Source organism: Chiloscyllium punctatum, chromosome 1 (assembly GCF_047496795.1).
Source record: "Chiloscyllium punctatum isolate Juve2018m chromosome 1, sChiPun1.3, whole genome shotgun sequence".
Taxonomy (NCBI): domain Eukaryota; kingdom Metazoa; phylum Chordata; class Chondrichthyes; order Orectolobiformes; family Hemiscylliidae; genus Chiloscyllium; species Chiloscyllium punctatum.
Window position 1 is genome coordinate 45,414,051 of NC_092739.1, and position 15,477 is coordinate 45,429,527.

General features: G+C 39.8%; 1 protein-coding gene across 1 annotated transcript in view; it reads right to left on the bottom strand.

Annotated features, from left to right (window-relative positions):
• LOC140459870 (collagen alpha-1(XXV) chain-like) overlaps positions 1 to 15,477 on the bottom strand; it is a 376,096-nt gene that overhangs the window by 336,338 nt on the left and 24,281 nt on the right. The gene's annotated exons all lie outside the window — the stretch shown is intronic.

Sequence of the window (15,477 nt, forward strand, 5' to 3'; positions counted from 1 at the left end):
TGGTGACCCTCAGATTAAGCCACCACCGGTTGTCTCTCTCTAATGAACAAGGAACCCTATGCTCCGATAGGACTGTGGTGCCTTTGCTGTACCTTTCTGATACATTTAAACAAAGGAATCTGAAGCTTGTTTGATCTAAGAAGGAATAAAGGGTTGAATTCACCTTTTTGTCATGCTCACCATTAGTCCTCAGTTCCATTGGCAAGTCAACGGGTAGGAGCCACTTTCATTTCACTCCAGGTGTCCCTTCCTCACCACGAGATTGGTGGTCCCAGTCAGAGGGGAAACCAAACAACAGCCCCTCCATAGCCCTCCACCTCCAATCTGCCTGAGACTCTCACATGTGGGAGAGTTCAAGTTAAAAGGAAGTGCTTGCCCACTCAGGGGCATACTCAGCACGTCTGGCCCCTCCACACTCAAGTGTACCTGGGATCACCCTCAAAGCCCAATGGGCTCGTCTGTAGGGCTGGCTCCCTCCACTCCAGCTGCTTGAAAACGCTGAAGCGTCTCCAAGTCGATTGGAGAGGTGCCAAGAGGGTACGGAGAGACTAACAGTCGTCCGATGCCATGGTCTGTGGATGTGGAGAGTGTATGGTTGGTGCCCTACAGTGTGCCTGCGATGTTGTTGCTGTCTATCTAAGACAGCAGCCTGGAGGCACCGGTTGCAAGCTGAATGTGCCTGCGAACCTCCTTTGCATTTCATATTGGGGATAGTTGATGTCCAGTTTCCCTGGGGCAGGAAGTGGACCAGGAACTTGCATATAAATGAGGTGAGACTCATTTGTTAATGAGGTTGTAACATTCTATAATTTTCCTGCTAAAAGCAGGTTATATGGAGTTAGGCCACAGATCAGCCAAGACCTCAATCTTTGGCTCAAGAGGATGAATGGCTGACTCCAGTTCCTACATTTCTATGTCTCACTGCTCCCTTGTGGGAATCTCATTTAGATGCCTGGAACTCTGTTTGAAAATTCAACAAGTCACTCCCAACATCGAGAAAGGCCTCTTTCAACTTTCATCACGATTTGAACAAATCATTCAGACTTTTATAAGGTTCTCCCTACCGTCTAAAATGGCCATAAGACCATAAGGTATAGGAGCAGAATTAGGCCATACAGCCCATTGAATCTGCTCTGGCATTCAATCATGGCTCTTATGTTTCTAAACCCCACTTCTGTCTTCTCCCTTTAATCTTGATCCCCTTACTAATTAAGAACCTATCTATCTCTGTCTTAAATACACTCACTGACTTGGCCTCTAGAGCCTTCTGCAGCAATGAGTTCAACAGATTTACCTCCCTCTGGCTAAATAAATTTCTCCTCATCTCAGTTCTGCAGGGTCGTCTCTTCACTCTGAGGCTATGCCCTCAGATCCTTTTCTTGTACCAGTGGAAACATCTTCTCCACATCCACTCTATCCTGTCCTTTCATTGTAAGTTTCAATGAGATTGTCCTCATTCTCCTAAGCTCTATCGAGTCCTTAACTGCTCCTCATTTGACAAGCCCTTCATTTCCAGGATCAATCTTGTGAAACTCCTTTGGACGCTCTCCAAGGCCAGCATATCTTTCCTTAGATAGAGGGATCAAAACTGCTCACAGTATTCTGAACGTGGCTAGACCCTTATATGGACCCAGTAGTACATCTCTGCACTTATATTCCAGCTCTATTGAACTGAACGCTACCATCCCATTTGCCCTTCTTACTGTCAAAAAAACCTGCATGTCAACCTGAAGAGAATCTTGAACTACAATTCCTTTGTACCTTTGTGCTGCAGATTTCTGAAGTCTTTCCCCATTTAGAAATAATCTCTTACTCTGCTCCTCCTAACTAAGTGCATAACCAGGGTCCTGGTTAGAGTCGTGGTGCCTACAGCAGGGGTGTCCTGGTTATTGGTGAGGCAGCTAAATAAGAGTCAGGCGCTCCTGGTTTCTGGGCAAGTGTAGGTTCAGCGTGGGACTTGGAGGCGGCATTGGCGAGGGGAGCACCTAAAGAGTGGTGAGTCCTGCGAGACGGTGGCAAGGTGGTAAGGAGGGGTGGTGGTACAGTGTCACTAGTAAACCAGCTCAGGAACCACGGCAGAGGCAGCGGAATGAAATTAGACTCTGTTTCAGTATATCTTTATACTCTTTGTATTCTTAAGCTATTCAAAATGGTGCCAGGGTTTGGTGACAGTTGAAACTTTTCACTGTAGTTTACTGTATTTTCACTGTAAAATGCAATTGACAATAAATCATTCTATTCAATTCAATAACCTCAGAATTTCCTGCATTATATTCCATTTGCCACTTCTTTGCCCACTCTCCTGGCCTGTTCAAATCTTTCTGCAGCATCCTTTCTTCCTCAACACTACCTGTCCTTCCACTTATCTTTGTGCCACCTGTGAACTTAGCAATAATGTCCTCAGTTCCTTCATCCAGATGCTTAATGTATAATGTGAATAGTTGTGGTCCAAACACAAATACCTGCGGAACTCCACTCGTCACCGATCATCATCCTGAAAAATACCCCTTCAGCCCTACTCTGTGCCTTTTGCCAGTCAGCCAAATCCATTATCTGTGCCAGTACTTTGCCCCTAACACCATGGGCTCTTATCTTATTTAGCAGCCTCCTGGTTGGCATCTTGTCAAAGGCCTTCTGGAAATCCAAATCAATCACATCAACTAGCTCTCCTGTAACATGTTCATTATCTTCTCAAAGACTTCTAATAAATGTCCCCTTGATGAAGCTGTGCTGGCTCTGCCCTATTTTAACATGTACTTCCAAGTATTTTGTAATCTCACCCTTAATAATGGACTCAAACATTTTTCCAATGACTGATGTCATGCTAACTCACCTATAATTTCCTGTCTTCTGCTTCCCTTCCTTCTTAAATAAGGTGTTACATTTGCTATTTTCCAGTCCTCTGGGACTCTCCCTGATTGCAGTGATTCCTGAAAGATCACCCCCAATGCCTCCACAATCTCCCCAGCTATCTCTTTCAAAACTCTGGGGTGTAGTCCATCTGGTCCAGATGATTGAGCCACCTTCAAACTTTCAGCTTTCCCAGCATTTTCTCCTCTCTTGAAGTCCTGGTATGCTGCTGGTTTCTTTCAGCATGAAAATTGATGAGAATTATCTGTTCAGTTCCTCCATCATTTCTTTGTTCCCCATTACTATTTCTCCAGTTTCATTTTCCAAACGTCCAATGGTAACTCTTGCCTCTTTTACCTAGTATATATCTTTTTAAAGAACACTCTCACAATCTTCTTTCATATTACAAGCTAGCTTACCCTCATACTTCAAGTTCTCCCATATTTTTGCTTTTTAGGTAGTCCTCTGCAATGTTTTCTAAGGGCTCCCAATCCTTTGGCTTCCCATTAATCTTCACTATATTGAATGTTTTTTCTTTTGCTTTTATGCTGTCCCTGACTTCGTCAGACATGGTTGCCTCATCCTTCCCTTAACTTGTTTCTTCTTCCTTGGGAAGATTTTCTGCTGTGCCTCCTGAATTGCCTCCAGAAACTATTGTTGCTCCACTGTCTTCCCTGCAAGGCTGCTCTTGCAATCAGCTCTGGTCAGCTTCTCCCTCACGTCGTTGTAGTTACCTTTACTCAATTGTGATACCATTACATTTGATTTTAGCTTCTTCTTCTCAAACTGCAGGGCGAATTCCCCCCTTCTAATCGTAATCCCCTTATCTGTTGTGCGTGAAGTTAGATTCCTGACCCTTTCCATACTCTCTGTTCTATCACTTGTTCTGAAAACGTTAATAACCTCTCCTGAGCCGAGTACCAAGAAAGCGAAGAATAATCAAAAGTATCAATTTTTGGGTGGAGGGTTAAAGTGGAGATTTCTCAGATGTCCACAACCAAACAGCACCAAAGCAGATTGACTTGTCATTCATCTCATTTGTCATTACAGGGATCTTACTCTGCAAAGTCCAGCTGCTCCATATGCTTGCAGCTAAAGATAACTGCTCAAAATATAATACTAAAGGAGGAGTGAAGTGCTGTGGGACATCTTCTGACCACAGTGAAAATATTTAATGGGAGAAGTTGCTGGGTCTGCCTCCAGGAACAAAGATTTGCCTTGATGCTCCAAGTTATGGAAAACAAAGCAGGTCAAAGTGCATGCTTGTAAAGATACCTGTCTGATTTGCCATTGCTGAAAAAAGAAATATCAGGTAAGTTTCCTTCACAAGAATACAGCCCAACCTGTACCAATATTTCAATGTTGGTTGCTCTAAGGTAATCAAATTAACTCCATTTTAAGTTTTAACTGAAGGAACTTGTCTCCTAGGTCAGGTAACTGAGTTTAAAACCAGGCTGGGTGAATAAGGTATGACTTGTTTGAAATACCGAGCAGAGGCAAGTAGTACCAGTATAAATGTAGTTATCGATGCCCCTCACATAACTTTCAACTTCAATTTTACATTATTGGAATCAATGCAAAGCTGCAGGTACTGACACAAGCCTGATGAGTGAGAGCTCTTGCCACACAGTCTCAATAGCAGCCAATTCAGAAATTTGCATATGCGCATCCTCAATCTCCAATCTTCACTTTACCCTATTGTTAAGAGTAGATGGATGGTCATTGCTTGTGAGAGGGTACATGGGGTGTATGTAAAGTGGACCCAGATTCCTGATAGGAGACCATGGATTATAAATTTCTGCACCAGGAATACAAACTCCTAAAAACTTAACGTATAGTGAGCCTATAAACCTATTCGGTCATTTCTACATATCTTCTAGACAAAACACTACACTATCAGAATTATTGTGGTGACCGTACTGTAATCCACAAATAATCAGAACACCAAGTTTGCTATACTGTCTCAATGCTATTTCAGCTCAGACATTCAGAAGTAAAGCAGTTCCTTTTCCCTATCAAAGTTCATTTCCCCAGAGGGATGGTTATAAAATATCAAACAGTTACAATAAGTGAAAACTTAAAAAAGTGGAACAGTCCTCACAGTTCATTTCCTATGTTTCTGTTATTGAATGGACAGAATCCACAAAGCAGTTTGAAGCTTTGAAAAGTAGCTAGAGAAAATGTAGCATACTCGATTGCAATCCAGTGGGAAATTAGACAAGTAATTACTGTACACAATGTAACAAAGCTTAAATTCACCGCTCTGTCACATGAACTTCCTCAATACATATTAAATCTTCTCTGGTCATTGTAGCCACAACAAACTTGCTTCTAGATTTTGTTTTTATTTATTAACATACTTATAGAACGCATAAAAATTAGATTTTTATATTAGATTCGCAACAGTGTGGAAAGAGCCCCTTCAGCCCAACAATTCCACATCAACCCACTGAAGAGCAACCCACCCTTATCTACCCCCCACCACATATTTACCCCTGACTATTGCACCTGACCCTTTGGGCAATTTAGCCTGGCCAATTCACCTGACCTGCACATCTTTGGATTGTAGGAGGAAACTGGAGCACCTGGAGAAAACCATGCAGACACGGGAAGAACGTGCAAACTCCACACAAACAGTCGCCCGAGGCAGGAATCAAATGCGGGTCCCTGGTGCTGTGAGGCAGCAGTGCTAACCACTAAGCCTCCCCATGCACACAAAATGATTTCTAGTATACAATACATTTGAAAATTATTTGCATGTCACAAAAAATGTTAGTAACTTTTGGAGAATATATTACATAATCTGACTTGCACATTTATTGGCTTTTCAAATTCACCATTTTCATGGTTCATTTTCTATCTACATTGAAGTTAGTCATTAAGACTTGAGACTATGTAATCCAGAAAAAATCATTGATCCTTTCTAGCACAATCTCATTACCTTGCTCCATGGTGAGATTGTCATTAGGTGACAGAGAGAAGAATATTAAGCAAACTCAGTGGGAATGAGTTCTTTGGTGAATTTCAGTATTCAGCTTGCAACAGTGGCATTTTTGTTGCAAGGTAAGTCAAACAGTAATAACATCAATCTGACTTTTGCCTTTAAACATTTGCTCTTGAGTTTCCTGGTGCTTCTCCAGCTGTCTTATGATCTGCTTCATCGAATTGGACACTGATTTCAGTTGGATATGTCAACTTGAGGGAAACGTGCTGAAGCCTCTCCAGATTTACTGGATTTGGACTGCTGCTGCGATCATGTTAACTTACACTCAGTTCAATGAAGCACAACAGGCATATCAGACTATGTAAGCCTCTAAAAACTACACATATACAAGGGGTGGAAGGCAAGCATGTCCTGCAAAAACTGTTGAAAAAAGTGACAGTAAGACTAGCAGTAGCAGGTTTGGGAGAATTAAAGTAAAACGTTTGGGCTACAAAAATAGTAAAATGGAAGAAGGGCTTTTAATTTTGTACATGTAAGGCTATGATGTGAGGAAGGCTGCATGCCAAGGAAGCAAGAGCTAGCCCTGATCAGAAAACACAGTCGGGGGTGAGTTGTCTAAGGACACACTTAATAGGAATGATTAGTGTTATCTTTGCTGACCTGTAGAAGATATGAAACTTTTTTGCATCTCTGTTCTTTTTTTTGCAAGTGAGCCAGTTGGCATTAGTGTTAGTGCCAACTTACTTAGGTGGTTTGGGAGGTATTTTAAGTAGTTTTACATGATTTAATGCTCTATTTTCTACTTTAGGGCCACTGATGAGAACTTGGAGCTCTGGTTAAATGATGTTATGTATTCTTCATAGGGCTGGCGCCATGCTCTGTTGCTTTTGGGTCCAGATGGCCCTTGTGTGATCATAATCCTGTTCAAGATTAAAAAGAACTATTGGTAAGATAAGCTATGAAATGGTGTTAAATTGAAAAAGCCAAACACATTTACTCCTAGACTCATTTCCCTCCACCTGGTTAAAGTAGCCAGGTTAAGCTGTCTTTTTAAAGTTTATATCTGTATTTCATGGTAAGTTAACTGTTTGCACCAATTTTTAACAGATTTTACACCAATAACCAATGGAAATGAATAGGACCAGGAAATCTGTATGTAACTCCCTCTAGAGGCTACCAGCAGATGTAAGAACTTTTTAAGAATGGTAATGATGTACAGGTTGTTTTGGAGATTTACTATCTAGGCCATTTTATCAATAATATTATTCATTGATTTAATTTTTCTAAAGTAGAAAATGCAAATAACCATTATTAAAATGCACTTAATAATTCTACTGGATGAATAATATTGTCCTTTTTTGACTTTCAATAGCTTAATTTAAAATTCTATATTGCAAATTGACAAATATATTGATGCCCTGCTATGCTATACATGCCTTGGCTGTGCCATTACAAAACTATAAGGATACTACATTACATATTGTTATGTGTTTCATCCATTTCCCATTTTAAAAACATGTTCAAAGCATTACAATTGAAAAGTGTGACTGTGCCTCAATTCTGTAACTATTGCACTTGCTGTTAAAATCTGGTGGGGTACTTTTTCATGAATTTTGTCAGATATATAGGCCCCTTAAAGATACATCTTACATATCTGTTGTCAGCTAAAAGAACTCCCTTTTCGAAGCTCGCTGCCCTTGACTATATGTGACCCACTCAAGGGTCCCCAAATACATTTGCTATCAACAACAAAACAGTGATGACCATTAAATTTTGACAATACTGTGGAGCCAAAAAGTGAACAACTCATTACTGACCCACCCAAACCCTCTAATCCTGCCATTTCTTCCCTCACCCCCATGACACTTTTTTTTCAAATGTTTAATACACATGTTGCTTGAAAAACTCCACTTAATAAACCACATCTGAACTGGAAGGTATCTTGCCAAACCCATGTTTCAGTACAAAGATTTTATTTCCCTGTACAGTTCCAAATATAGTAAAGTACCATTTCTTCACCAGATTATAACTTAAAACAGCATAATGTGACATGCTTTATCACTCAAAACAGTATCATTCTACATCACGACAATAAAATCATTGACTCTCTCTAACTGTTCACATGACAGTTTACTAGATATTACTGTTGTTACATACAACCATCTGGGCAGCTTCTCTGTGATTTCTCTATTACATTAAATCCCTTCTTTTGCTTTCTCCATAAGAAGAAAAATTCTTCTTTCCCATTAAATGGAAAATAACCCCATCTACTCAGATAGACTTCAATGAAGGCAGTAACTGGGGAACTATTAATTCTGGCAACTAGATCAACGAGATACAACAATAAAAATAAAAACATCACAGGCCAGATTTTTCTCGAGTCCAAAATGATTCCATCTTTTCATGCAGAGGGTGTATGGTTCATGTATGGAATGAACTGCCTGAGGAAGTGGTAGAGGCTGGTACAATTATAACATTTAAAAAGCATCTGGATGGGTATATGAATAGGAAGGGTTTGGAGGGATATGGGCCGGGTGCTGGCAGGTGGGACTAGATTTGGTTGGGCTATCTGGTCAGCATGGCCAAGTTGGACCGAAGAGTCTGTTTCCGTGCTGAACATCTCTATGACTATGACTCTATGCGTTGAAGCCATTGCGATTGTACCTAAATGGGAATCATGTTTTTCATCTTTCAGAAGCCTTTTGAAATATAAGCTAAATAGACTTTACCCTTGCCCCCTTAACCTCGTCCAAAGAAACACTGAGAAACTAACAAGACATTCATAATAAGGACAATGTCCATTTGCCCTTGTCATGCATGCTTGGGTGAGAATCTAGCCTAATGAAAGCATTAATTCAGCAGGGAATCTGTTTTCACAAGTTAATTGAATTGTTGATTTTGTTTGATTGATATCTTTTAGAGCCTATAATAAGTAGCCGTTTCAGTGATCACTTTTATCAAAGACTCAATGTTTACTGGGTAAGATTAGAGTTGTGAAGTGTTGATGAAATTGTTATTGTACTTTAGTTACTTGCTTGTTAAACAAGTTTTCAGGGTTTTAGGAACAGCTGCTTTCCTGTTTCAAAAAATGTTTATCAATCTGATTTTTTGTCATATCATTTCCAAACTTGCTATTGTTATTATATAGCTCCTTAGTTACCTCCAAACTGGGTGAAACGTATGTGAAAGGGCAATGAGTTGGCATTCAGTCAGGAAGGAGAGTATGAGGGACCCTGGGACGTGGTAACTGCTGATTGGTGTGAGTGATGAGGGCCAGAGGGCCAAAGTGCTTTATTACAACTGGGCAAAGCCACTGAGAACTGAGACACGTCTTCTAATTACGTATGTCCCTGTTACTGCCAATGATCTGGTTACTGGGTCAACAACATGGATTATTCTACACATCCCACCACAAACACGAGTGAAAGTTGTATGCGACCAGGTACTTGAAACTGAGATGGTTCAAATGAGGTGGGAGATTTCCTGACTTGAGCTACCCACTTCAGCAGGGAAAATCCATCCTTCCACCTTGGAAATAAAACACATCCCTCAGCATCCCAAAAGAAACAAAGGTTGAGAAAGGCATTTGGAGTATGGATCCTGAAATAATTCATGAGGTAATTGGATATAGTGATTGGGTCTAGCGGTCCAGTGAATTATAGGAATCTATGGAAGAAGTAGCTGGATTTTTTGTTTTCTTTCATATTTCCCATACGGCGAAGACATTCAAAAGAGATTGAGTTCTGACACTTCTGTCTGACTAGTTGGCTGCCCTAAATTCCCAAATGCTCCTTTTTATCCAGTTGCAACCAAAAATGATTTGGGTGATTCAAAAAGCTCATTGATATTCATGAATTCCAATCTGAACTTAATTAATGTCACTCATAATTTCAAGCACAATACATCCTAGGACCTCCGTACAAATTCTCAGACAAAACCAACTTCTGAATATTTTTAATTGGAGCTAAACTTTTTCCAGAGCTGTAGAATGACAAGAGTTAGTGAAGAAAATATACACTGTTAGTTGAATGTATTTCAATAAGGAAAACCAACTCACAGTCATCAGTTCTTCAGTTCAATGAAGATGAAACCAGAACTTTTGTTCTATATATAATATATATATTAGTTCCATTCTTTGGAACCAAGCCAAATTACTTTCTCCAAGTGACCACATTAAGGTCCCAACTCGCAACAGAAAAGAGAATGAATTCTAGTAACAATCTCCTTCATTGTAAATTGTTAGAAGTCTACATTTAAAGATAATCACAACTCAGACTGACATAACATTCTTTATTGCATATATCGCAGTCAGGCCAGAAAGTTCAAAGTATTTAAAGCACGTTCAGTCAGAGGAGATGAAATGTCTCAGCCACTACAGAAACCGACCATTATCTTTATTTACTGAACTGGAAAAAAATGTTTTGCAGCAGTCAAAATAGACACTTAAAGCACAACTATATCATGGTGGCTGAATCATCACTTGCCATTCAAATATTTTGATGCTTGAATTTAAATTAACTCTTTTTAACTTTTGATTAAAACGGTGATGGATAAACATCTGCACTTTACTCATTTAAGAGTTGCCCCAATATAAGTTATTGGAACTGAACATTTCACAGAAACTATTTATATATAGTTTTTAAAATTTTATAACAGTGTTTCAAATGACATGAGATCCTGTTCATGCATTGACAGCCAGTTTGCCACCACATTAAAAGCCTAGTTAAGCACAAGGCACAGGGGATTTTATCAATATGTTGGAGGAAAACACTACTATTTTGCTCATTTCTTTTTGGCAGTATTTTTTTTCTGAAGGACGGTAATGAAAGAAACACAAAAAGCAGACCCTTTGGGGGTTGGGGGCGGGGGGGGGGGGGGGGGGGTGCAGGTGGTATGGGGAGGGAGGTTCAGTTCCAGCAATGTTTTCACAACTCAGAGTCTCAGAGTCAGAGCAAGGCTGACCTGTGGGCCAGGAGACAACTCAGCGGGCAGCGTTAAGACAAGAATGGAGTTGCAGCAGCTGGTTCTATGCAGTCAGCCAAGGAAACAAAAGTCAATGCTACCAGGCCCAAGAAATCTGTGAGACAGAAAGGGACTGCTCATTTCTACATGGGGTGTTTGGAAGCAATGCCCCTGGAGTCAAGGGAGGAAAGCAAACAGCTGACAAGTATGGTTAAAATTGGTCGTGCCAATAACAGTGCCAGTCGTGGGCAACATAAGAGTTCTAGTGATGCTAACTGATCTCATTACCTGAGAAGAATTTAGTACACTCAAATGGGCCTGTATGCTGATGTAACTGATTAAGAACAATACTCTGACAGAATCTCCCATGATTTTATGCTGAATATGAACTTTGCAGCACAGTTTCTCAGCATGATGTGTGCGATTATATCAAAGCCTTAAGTGGAACAGTCACTGGAGCAGTTGTTCCAGAACAACTTAGTAACAGGCCTGGATTTACTGTTCTTCTAGTCAAAGACAAACCACCCACAGGCAAACTAATTGGCTATTGGTGACAAAACCACAAAGCAGCTTGAAAAACAATTGATTGGTTTTCCATCCAGGTTTGTGTCATTCACTGAGGAGTGAAAGCCATTGAGTAATGAAATGAAAGGGAGTGGGAACTTTCTTCTAACAAAACCCTTCAGGAGAAGTACTTGTTGGAACCGTGCCAGAAGTACCTCACACAACGTCTCTTCAAACTGGTCGTCCCAAAGGTATGTCCTTTGATTTGGGAAGGCTTGAATCATTTGGTCTACAGTTTGGACAAGAAATCTCAGAGCTTTCCAAGGGCTTTTGAGGAGATGATCATGGAGCTCTTGAACTCTACAAATGGTGGTATCCTTAGTGAGACCCAACCAGATGATATTGCTAGCAAATGCCAACTTTGAACTGAATCCATTTGGGAAAGAGCTAAAAGATTTCAACACAAGGTCTGTACATTTGTGCAAACCGATTGTTTGGAGATGATCTCCTTAAGACATGAAAGAAATGGATGAAGGACAAAAATGTTCATTTTTAATGAGAAGCCCCATTCAGTTGAGAACATGCTATAATCCATCCCGCTCTGCAAGCGGGCCTTTTCCTTATCAGATACAGTAGGGTGCCGAATGGGTGTCAGCCAAGGGGAAAGAACCTCAGGCTCTTTTTAAAAATGAGACAATCCCCATTTTATTCAATCTGCAAGACAGACCCAGACATGAACAAAGACTGCCAGCCTGAAAAGCTGTCCACCACCTCTCGGCGATTAGGTACCAGCTGACCAGAATTAGCCTGTACTAATGCATCTCAAAGCAATGAAAATATGCAGCCTTGGTTTCACATCACAATTAAAACTGAGTGTATCAGAGACTAACTGAGCAACCACAAAGTTGATTGGGGAGGTATACCATTGGTTGAAACCATTTTGAATATCGTTTCTGAATATGGATTAGAATCTGAAGTTAGTTACGCAGCCAAATAAGTTCTTTTTTATTTAAGCCATACATCCTGAACAGCAAATACATTAAAGCTGTTGATGAATGAAAAGACTCTGCCTGAGAATAGACTTCTTGTTTTAATATTTCTGTGTGACTGAAAGAAAAGTTGGCTATTGCATGACTCTAGATCCATCTGATTTGAATAAACATATTGTGGTTTTATAATGGCTATATTAGAAGTTGTTGGATAATTTCTCTCAATGGGCTGTTTTATGCCCTTAATAGATCTCAAAGATGTACACTGTTATCAATTGCTGGACAACTTAGAAAATGTGAAAATTTGAGATGGAAATCATCATGGCAATTTAGAGCATCATCCCAATGGGGTGAGCTGAATGTCTACTATGTTCACAAACTTGTTACAGTTGCATTTGCACTATGAAAACAAAGGATATGTTGCAGTAACATATAAGGTTGATGTTGTCATGTTAACAAAACAAAGCACTGAACAATGGATGCAGTAAAAGAAACTAATCTAATACAATCTGTCCTTGGTTACATCATACGCCTACATAAATCCAATCTTGCTGCAGTCCATAAAATTATTTCTAGGATTTATACTGAACTCTTCCACAATGCATGTCAGTCTCACTGAAACAAAATCTGGAGACATATATTACTTCTGCTAACGTTTGTTGGCCTCACACTCAGTATTAATACGATTTCTTTCTTCTGTGATTGGTAAATTAGTGGCTGCTTTCCCTGGTGTAAATTTTGGGTCGTTGAAATACAGAAAACTTGAAAAGGAATAAACACAAGGTTTATAAGAAAATAAAGGCTACTTTTGCAGAAAAAAATGATTTGCTCTCCTGTAACTCGAAATGAGCTAACTTGTTGAAATGCCAATCTATTAGCTGCAGTTAATAACATTGATAAGAGGTCACCAATATTTTACATCATCATTATAATGGGTTGCACCAAGTGATATCACACACATTGAAGAAAGGTGGAATCCTGACAAGACAATACAAGCCAAAAGAAATGGAGCTACTCACAGCTAAAGGCTGCTTTATTTGCCTCACAGCTAAAGGCTGTTATTTGTGCGCATAACAGTTATGTTCACATCTCTATGTAATGAAACAACTCAACTGGCTTTTATTGTGTGAAGTGATGCCCCATTATGAGTTTGGTTTTGAGACAGGCTGGTCGAGCAGAAGGCAAAGTCAAGGACTAGCTTCAGGCTTAGACTTCAAAGCAACACTATTTTGTTCAACAGTCAGTTATCGTTATCTGCTGATTTGCTACTTGCGAATCCACACTCTCATGAAGTCAGCTCCAGATTCCTTATTTTTCCTCATTATCTAATCTGGTCTGCAATGGTAAATACTGCCCAGTCCTTCATGGTACACCAGAGATGTAGATAAGAGTTACACCCATGGTTTTAGTTATCCACAAGATGTTCTGTGCCTTATCCCTTGTGAATAACAGGAGCAGCATAGTGGCTCAGTAGTTAGCACTGTTGTCTCACAGCACCAGGGATCTGGGTTTGATTCTTCTCTTGGATGACTGTCTGTGTAGAGTTTGCGCAATCTCCCTGTGCTTGCATGGGTTTCCTTTGGATTCTCCAGTTTCCTGCCATGGTCCAAAGATGTGCGGTTTAGGTGGAATGACCATGCTAGCTTGCCTATAGTGTGCAGGTTAGGTGCATTAGCCATGGGAAATGCAAGGTTACAGAGGTAGGGGGGTGAGATGTTCTTCAGAGTGTCAGTGTGGACTTGATGGGACAAATGGCCTACTTCCACAGTGTGTGGATTTTATAACTAATTGTCAAATAAATTAGTGTCAAATACTGCTATAATTAGCATTCATAGATACCAGCATATGAGGATCTAATGTATGGTTACATTAGATAAGGGCTAATCTATCTTCAAATCCATGTTGTAATCTGGACTGGTGCAGAGTTCCAGACTGTTCTTACTCCTTGTAAACTGCTTGATTTATGCTCAGTGATTTGCAGCTCCATAACATCATTGTATGATATTGTCAGGGTTCTGATGCTCTTAGACAATAGTTCCATGCATAAACAATATAGAAGGAGTTAAATCTCAAAATAGTCCATACTTAAAGACATCTGGTGACTGAAAAACATTTTCTGGTCTCATGAATCAAATAGCTGATGATCAATCAGGGAAATTGAATTACAAATTTGATGACAAGTAAGTTGCATGAGAGACAGGAGTTTTGCAAAATGTTTAAATAAACAAGTAGAACGCTACATTTGCTACCAGAACCCAATCTCATGGCAGCACATAGTTTCTCAGTCACCTAGCAAAAGAGAACATTTTGCTATGCATTTATTCCAATAAATAGATGCTTATAGAAAATTGAAAGAATGGAAGCTGAAGAATTCTTCGTAACACCACAATAGCAATTACAGCCATAGTTTACAAGGTATTTACATTTACGTGCAAGAACCAGAGATATTTCCAACAATGAAGCAGTGAATTTTTCAACACACTTCAGAAATGTGTCACTGGCATTATGAGCATCTTAAAGATATGTCCAACTGATTATCAGAAAAAAAATACTAAATGATAAGGGCTTCTCAGTAGATACTGATGACAATCATCCTATTTGGCTGGTAGCCGTTGACCAGGAAGTAATACACTACTCGCACCAACTATTGAATAGGTTTTTTGCAAGAGACAGCAAATTACTCCAGTGCAAACACCATGGAAGCAGTCTGGGGATTTTTCACATTACTTCACAGACTACTACAGTCTGATATCAGCATAGTTAGCTTGGTCTTCAGTGGTTGTATTGCTGAGGGAAGACACTTTGGGCTCATATTCATTGGTTGCCAGTTTTACATGAGGTGGGCATTACTTCCAATCACTATTTTCAAAATATGACAAAAGCCTCTGTTAGAATACCCTGAGATTATCCCCCAGTTTCTTCAATTTCTCTTTAAGAATTGGCAATGATGATATACATTTTATTTGTTTTGATGTCTGCACAGCATGAACTGTCTACACATTACTGACACGTATATACAAAAAAGATCCTACATCTTTTGCTTTTCAAGTGAAAAGACATTTTGAAACAAAGCAAACCAGGATGCAAACTGATGCTGAGAGCTAACCTCTCAGACCCATGTTTATTGCCTATAAACATCTGTGAGAATATCTTCTCCGTAGGGAGAACCCATAAAATGACCTTTTTGGAGCTTCAGAAGATAACACAAAAGAGTGATTATGTATACGC